Consider the following 7,821-nt stretch of genomic DNA (forward strand, 5'->3'; position numbering starts at 1 on the left):
TTGTGCATGCTGTGCTAATGCTGTACCATTTTCGTTATTTTTTCTTAGGCTGTACTTATGTTCGTATATTCTTTTCTTTAGATATTGTCCTGTTTGACCTATGTATGTGTTATCACAATTCAAACAGTCTATTTTGTAAATGACATTAGGCGTGTCTAACTTGTCAATCCTAGGTTTAAATTTTATGAAACATTCATTTGCTAAGGTGTTTTTAGTTTTTTCTGCTATGTTGATATTATGTGATTTGAATCTATTTTTTATTTTTGTGTTAATTTCCGGAATATATGGTAATGATATATACTTGATATCACCTTCTCTTCTTTTATTTATGTTTTTCCATTTAGTTGAATTGTATATTTTATTTATCCTTTGCTTTATGATTGGTTCAAAAAATGACTTTGGATAGTTGTTTATTAATAACATATTTTTTATTTCTTCAAGATTTTTTGTTCTATACTCCCAATGTGACAATTTAATGGCTCTATCTGTAAGTGCCGTTATTACACATCTTTTATATTTCATTGGAGCGTACGATTGATAATTCAGGTACCTACCAGACCATACCTCCTTTGTGTACCAATAAATATATTTATATCATCGAAAAAAACACTCCGTATAAGTCAAAAAGGTTCATATGAAGATGGGTCCGGAAACGCTGTAAAAAAATACAAAACCAATTTTTTTGATCCCCCGATGGAAAACACGTAGTTTCGCCATTGATTTCGATAGCGAAAGAATCACATTTACCCATTACAATGACATGACAATGACAATTTACGCGTTCCCTCTTTATTCAATTAAATTTTCTTCATCCGTGTGGAAAGTAATAACTTTCGCAACGCATGCTTTTGACAGATTTACTTTTTGTCTCCGATTTTTTCAAAACCTTTACCGGCTATTTTCCATCGAGGATCAAAATATTATACGATGCACCAGACGAAAGTCGAAGACACGATATTCAAGGAGTAGGTTCTCCATTGTGGTAATTGATAATACATAGTCCGAATGCGACTAATCATTAGTGCTTGTTTTGCAGTTCTTGCATGAAAACTTTTAATATGCTGAATCATGTTTCTGTTGTTATTATGAACATGTTGGAGCGCCTCCTCCTCTCCTTGTGCGAACGTTTTTATTATTGGTAAACGGAGGCCAGTGAGTTGACTTAAGTAAGATCTCTCGGCCTCAATCCAGCAGATTCTTGTCTTTTCGGTTGGATGAAATTTCGTGTTTATTCCAACATAATTTCAGAATTCCACTGACTGTTTTAACAGGTATTCTTTTTATAATTCCACATGTGATAAATAAACTCGCAACTAGATGTGTGCAGGCCAATAATGATATTTTAGAAAATATTCTTAAACGTATGATGTAGATGTACTAGATTTAAATAAAATTTACTTAAATACTACTTATATCAAAAAATGCATTTTTTGATATAAGTAGTATTTATTGCATCAGGCCGAAACCTATCCCTCGGGCCAAAGGCCCTCGGGCTAGTTCGGCCCTCAGGGCATTATAAGGTCCGTAACGCCCTTGGTACATAAATAGCTATTTTGTGCTGTGGGGCGTTTCCGGACCCATGTTCGTATGAACGTTTCTATTTGTTGTGACCCATGAAGAATAAGTATACCCTTAACATAATTTACATTCCTTCTGAAACCCCTAGTACAATCGAATGCTTTGCGAAAAGTTTGTTGCCTAACGTTAAGTATATACAGGGTGATTTAAAATTGGCCTAATTTATTTTAAGAGGAAAAAGTAAAAAAAAATTCGAAAATTTCTAGATTATTTTCAACTTCGATGTCAAGCATTATTTTGAAATGGCCCCATGTTTGATTGGTAGCCTATTGGAATAATTAAGCATTCGAAAAGAAAAACTACGATTTTGGCTTCAAATGATGAAAATTTATGATATTAGAAAAGTTCTCTTCCAATATTTTTTGACGTCAAGTCAAAGCGGCAATGCCATTTTTTGTCATTATCAGGTACACAGTTTTTGTCAAGAATAACAAGAATTGTGACTTACTTTGAAGCTTCTTTCACAAAATGTGCATCAATATCGAATATGCGGACATGCTATTAGTTATAGGGGAATGCCACATTAACATGGCAGAAGATGTAAGAACTTACGCCAACAATCGGAAAAAATGTGGCTGTTAGCCAAAGAGAAAAATGCGACTTAATTGCACGGCCTGATTAATTATGAGACTAATTTTTGAATAAGATTTACGGCAAAATTTGAGGAAAAGAAAGAAAGCCAATAATACAGTCTGGTCAGGTTAGGTTTGCAAGTAGACTGGTTAATTTAATCGAATATTTTTGAGACCATTTATTTTGATTATACCATATGTATCATTGTGTTGTTGATAAAGAGCGCTATAATCAAAGTAAATATTTATTCTTATGTATAAAAAAATACAGACGAAGAATATTTTAAATTATTGTCCAAACAATTATTTCAAATTTAGAAAGTTATTTGTGGTTATTTTAGTGAAAGACGATAAAAGGCTGAAAACTTTCGAATAAACTGGCGATTATGTGACAGCTTGAATTTTAGTTGGAATATGTTGCCAAAGTCATAAAAATACACAATTGTTATGTTTAGCATTAGCCTATTTGTATGACAATTAGTTATAGAAGTTCGTTTATATTACGTTATGTATCCATGAATTTCCTACTGTGTGCTGTGTTATAACATTATAAAAAAAACTTATTTGCTGTTAAAAATAGAACCATCAATGTAGATATTTTTATATTTGCCAAATCAATAGAATTTAAAAAAAAAACTAAGTTGTTTATTTCTTATTACATGACAAAGTTTTCCATAAGAACAACACGCTAATCCTTGAATATTGATTCAAAGATACTTATATCCACATTTTTCTTTGGGTTTATTATCAATTAAAACTGTTGAGGTGGGTTTACACGCTCAGTTCGGTTTGTGCTGAAATACGAGATGAGTGAGGGGCACTAAAAATTGTATGTTGTGATCAAGATGGAAAATTTGGGCGAATAATTAATTCTTGCAACGTCTGCTGTGTATGTTAAAAGAACAAGATGAAACTGATTAGGTACTACAACGACATGATGTAAACGATTGCTGATAAATAGGGGGTTTTTCAATGTTCTCTCACTACTAAAAAAAAAATAGAACTCGGTAAAATGAGTTAATAAATCGTATAGTAAAGTGTGTAATTTGTTGTTTTAATAGACTTGGGTCAAGCAGTTTCGACAGTTACGTTACCATCAGGGCTGCTTAAAATGCAAGGTAAAGAACAATACATTGCGTGATTTCGCGAAGTCTAAACGCTCCCTGGTGTCAAAATTATAAACTACACTTAACTAGTAACATTTGATTTACCTCTTCTGTTTACATTTGGTAGATATTGTTATTTTTATTGTACGCACACTTTTTTGTAAACTTTGAAACATATTGAAAGGGTTGAACAAATTGAAACGTGTAACACACTTGTGAGTAAGTAGTGTTTTTTAGTTCTAGCCTTGAAAAGATCTCAATCTAGAAGAAATGCGACTGATGTTGCAGGACCTGCAAAAAGTATGGAAAAGACCGTCTTAATATCGATATGTCAAAAACAAAATTCATGACGAACCTTCTGATCTCCTTGCTGTGGCTTGAAGATATCTATATCTTCTCAGCTGTGGCTTGAAGATTGGCGGAACTGCAATTGAAATAGCTGATAGATATACCTTGTCCATGAAGTCAGTATCTCAAGAGATAGTCAGACATGCGAACTAAATACAAGGCTCACTCTCTCATTGGCAGCTTTTGGATGACTTAAAGACGTTTTCAAGAGTGACATTCCCGTCAATCTAAAAAGACGGGTTTTCGAGCAGTGCGTGCTGCCAATGATGACATGGCTCAGAAACTCTAACGCTAAGAGCAACAGCTTACTTAGAGCTACACAGAGTAAGATGGAGAGATTCATGTTTGGTGTGACCTTGAAGGACCACATTAAGGCACCCTCAGAGGGGCGACTTTAGTGCCTGCACATGGCCACTATGCCGTTTCGGTACAAGCCAAATTAAGTAAAGAAATTCATCTGACGCTACCACAATTTAGTCGCTCCCGTCTGCTTGATCCCGTTCTGCAGGGAGCGTTTCTGCAAGGCGTGAGTTCGCTTGTGCGATGGATGCATGCGTCTGACGCAAGCAGCATATGCATAGTGCGCATGCATATGGCATAACATGTTTATGGGTTGACTAGCACGTGTACGTCTAGCGTCTGAAGTTTGACGCAACGTCGAAACGCAGGCACTGTTAAGGCCTGGGTTCGCTTGTGCGATTGATGCATGCGTCTGACGCAAGCAGCGGCTGCAGCGTCCATCGCAGAAACTGATCATATGGCATATCATGTTTATGGGTTTACTAGCGCGTCGACGTCTGGCGTCTGAAGTGTGACGCAACGTCGAAACGCAGGCACTGCTATTGAGGCCCGTCCAGCGGCGAGACGCAAGCGATTTTACTGCAATACTTCTATTCATTTGCCGTCGACATGAATCAAATTGATTTCTACTTAAGCGAAAATAAGCGTGGAATTTAGTCTACATCTACATATCGATGTTGTATATAGAATGATGAGGTTTTCTGTCCGTATTTAATAAGGGGTTCTGGTTTAATTATCTTCTTCTTCAAATAAAACAGCCAATGCAAGCTCCATGGTGCTAATTAATCAACTACTCGAATTTCCCTTTGCACTGTGCTCGGACTGCCGACTTTTTTCAACTTTTGGACCCACAAGCGAACCCACCTACGACGCATGCGATGGACGCTGCAGCCGCTGCCTGCGTCAATCGCACAAGCGAACCCAGGCATTTATCAAGGCCAGTGCAGCGGCGAGACGCAAGCCATTTCACAGCAATATTTCTATTAATTTGCCGTCGACGTAAATCAAATTGATTTCTACTTTCTACTTAAGCGAAAATAATCGGGGAATTTAACATCTATATATCGATGTTTGTACTTAGAATGATGTTGTTTTATGTTAGTAAATAATAACGGAATCATTATCTTTTTCTTCTTCTAATAAAAGAGCTCCATGATGCTAATTAATCCACTACTCAAATTTCGCTTTGCACTGTGCTCGGGCTGCCGCTTTTTGTCAACTTTTTTTTTAGACGCACAAGCGAAATCACCTACGACGTATGCGATGGACGCTGCAGCCGCTGCTTGCGTCAGACGCATGCATCAATCGCACAAGCGAACCCATACCTGAACAAGTTATTAAAATAATGATTTGCATTTTTAGCATCAAAACTGTGGCTCTACAAAAGTCGCACGTCTGCGGGTGTCCTAAGAGCCGTTTCACACGTGCCACTCTGCAGCGCTTCTCAGAAAGCGCTGCTGAGAAGCACGTTTTGAAGGTACATTGATTTATATGGAGCTATTCACACGGGCGCGACCACCGATTTAGCAGCGCTACTGATAGCGATACATTGGTTCAAATGCTGGCATTCACACGAGCCACTTCAGTCTGCTTAAGGTTAACGTGAGCTTCTCAGCAGTGCCACTGAAAAGCGCTGCAGAGTGGCCCGTGTGAGACGGCTCTAATAAACGGGGATTTGCGTGGATGAACTGGTGTGAGCGCTGTCGTCGGAGCTATTGCAAAACTTAAGTGCTGGGCCGTCAACGTCTAAGACTGGGCTGTCTACGTTGCACAGATGCGGGATGATCGATGGGAAAAGAGGTTTTTTGAGTGGAGACCTAGAACGGACAAGCGAAGTAGAGGAAGTCCGCCTACGCGTTGGCTGGACGATTGACAGAATCCGCGGTAACTGGATGCAAGCAGCACAAAATCGATTGGAATGGAGAATGATTAGGGAGGCCTATGTTCAACCTGGGCATAAGGGGCTGAATGATGATGACAAAGACCCTTGAAATTAAAAGTTAAAATTTCGAATATCAGGAATGTATTATCAATGTATTCATATGATTTTAGCAATAAGCACTCCAGTTTTTGGAAGAAACAGACCAATTTCAATTATTGAATCGAATATTTAAATATGAATCGGTTACTACAGTCAGTGGGCGCCTACTTGAAGCAGAGGAAATATTAAATTGAAGGCATCTGCCCTGTTACGAGAAATAAAATGTCCGTTTATTTATCACTTTGAATTGTAGAGAGAGCCAATTCCTAAATCACCGCTCGTTCCTTGAATTACTTTATCTTCATTTAACGAGCTTTGAAAATACCCCTCATCCACTGCACTGCTATCGCCTTGCACTTGTAGAAATGCATCTACAGCCTTCAGGTATCCCTTTCTGCAGGTCAAGCATTTCATCACTTTACTCACCCCATCTAAATCATTATTGTCGCAAACTACAATGTTACTTATATCTCATTGGTATTCATGAACTCCTAATAAGTCCCTTGTTCTTAACATCTTCATGATGTCATGCAGTTTCGTAGTATCTTGCGCAGCTAAATTTCTGAGTAAGAACTTACCCCAAGAAAGTGCCAATAAGACGCCAATTTTAAATCACAAATTGATGTTGATGTGATGATCGACAGACAATTAATGTTTTGCTCGTACTGTCCTAGTGAGCCCCTATAACCCCTCATAAGGAATTACGTCAATTTTGATTACGCCGTTACGTACAAGACGGAAAATTTTGGTCCTTAGTACGTATTTAGTTTGTAGGCCAAGAAGGTTATTATGAACTTACATCAACAAACGGCATTGGACGATTGGCTTCAAAAACTGAAGCAGATAGTGGACGACCGAGGCGGTCGGGTTGCAGATAAAGACGAACAGGTATTGGAGATACTTGCAGTAGAGCTTTCGAGGCGTGCTCGGAGCATCCAAACGCCTCTTGTGATTTAGCAACTTACTTGTAAATAGATCATTGATTGATAACCTTGTACCCGAAGTTTTTATTGACATGTGGCGGATTCAGGAATATAACTCAATTGACCTCGAAAGGTTGGCAGCACTGACGGCAAAGTGACAACGTTATCAAAATCTCAAAAAATGTTATTGTCATTGTCACTATCTTTTTTCTGTGTTCTCCCATGATGATATTGATATTGATATGATTGGCACTAGAGTTTTTAATAATTAAGAATCAACAGGTATTTGGTCAGACATTAATGCGTGAAACATTGATTGGTCTTGGGCTGACAAATAATACATCGCTATAAATAATGATGAAATAGAAACGATTCTGTATCTCATAGCAAAGCGTTTAGGAGTCTATTTTTATATAAATATTTTGTCCTATTTTTGGCAGTAAAATATTTTGTTAAAATTTGTCAATTTGTCGGTTTTTTTATGCAAAGCTGTTCTTCGTTGGGTGTAATTGCCGACGATTGTCCCATAAAATGAGCATGCGCAATATGGTTATTTTGCTGGCCTCACCGTCCGCTTTTGCGGTGATATTATTAATTTACTGATAAAAGTTCGGCACTGCTTGCTGTTTAGTTAGCTCGTAAAGTTCTTTTAAAAGTCGGCGCTAGAACGCCGTCAGCGCCAGAAAAGGTACGCACTTTCCACTGCGGCTGGTTGCCTCGAAGGATGAGATATTGTATAAATAAATCGCAAGATAAATATGTTTTCTAAGGAAAGACATATTACACTCACAACAACAACCAATTGATTCCTAAACCTCTTTTCTAAACATTAAAAAAATGTAATGCAGTAATAACTTGTTTATTATCATTTTTATTTCAACAACACAACATACATACAAGCTTGAATTTTTTTACCAAGTAGGGACTGACAATAAAGTTCATTAAAAATATTTATTATCAAAATAACAGGAAGGCCTCGATTTGTGATTTGTTCCTGATGATTGATTAATGGC

General features: G+C 37.4%; 1 protein-coding gene and 1 long non-coding RNA gene across 2 annotated transcripts in view; one reads left to right on the top strand and one right to left on the bottom strand.

Moving 5' to 3' along the window:
• Positions 1-7,821, top strand: part of LOC109533944 (serum response factor homolog) — a 129,613-nt gene that overhangs the window by 120,880 nt on the left and 912 nt on the right. The window lies entirely within an intron of this gene.
• Positions 2,894-6,875, bottom strand: LOC125505747. Its single transcript, XR_007282362.1, has 3 exons — positions 6,685-6,875; positions 3,612-3,680; positions 2,894-3,547 (listed from the first exon to the last, which is right to left on the bottom strand). It is a non-coding gene; the product is annotated as an uncharacterized LOC125505747 (long non-coding RNA).

Source organism: Dendroctonus ponderosae, unplaced genomic scaffold (assembly GCF_020466585.1).
Source record: "Dendroctonus ponderosae isolate FM_Combo_2020 unplaced genomic scaffold, Dpon_F_20191213v2 Dpon_F_20191213_1, whole genome shotgun sequence".
Lineage (NCBI taxonomy): Eukaryota > Metazoa > Arthropoda > Insecta > Coleoptera > Curculionidae > Dendroctonus > Dendroctonus ponderosae.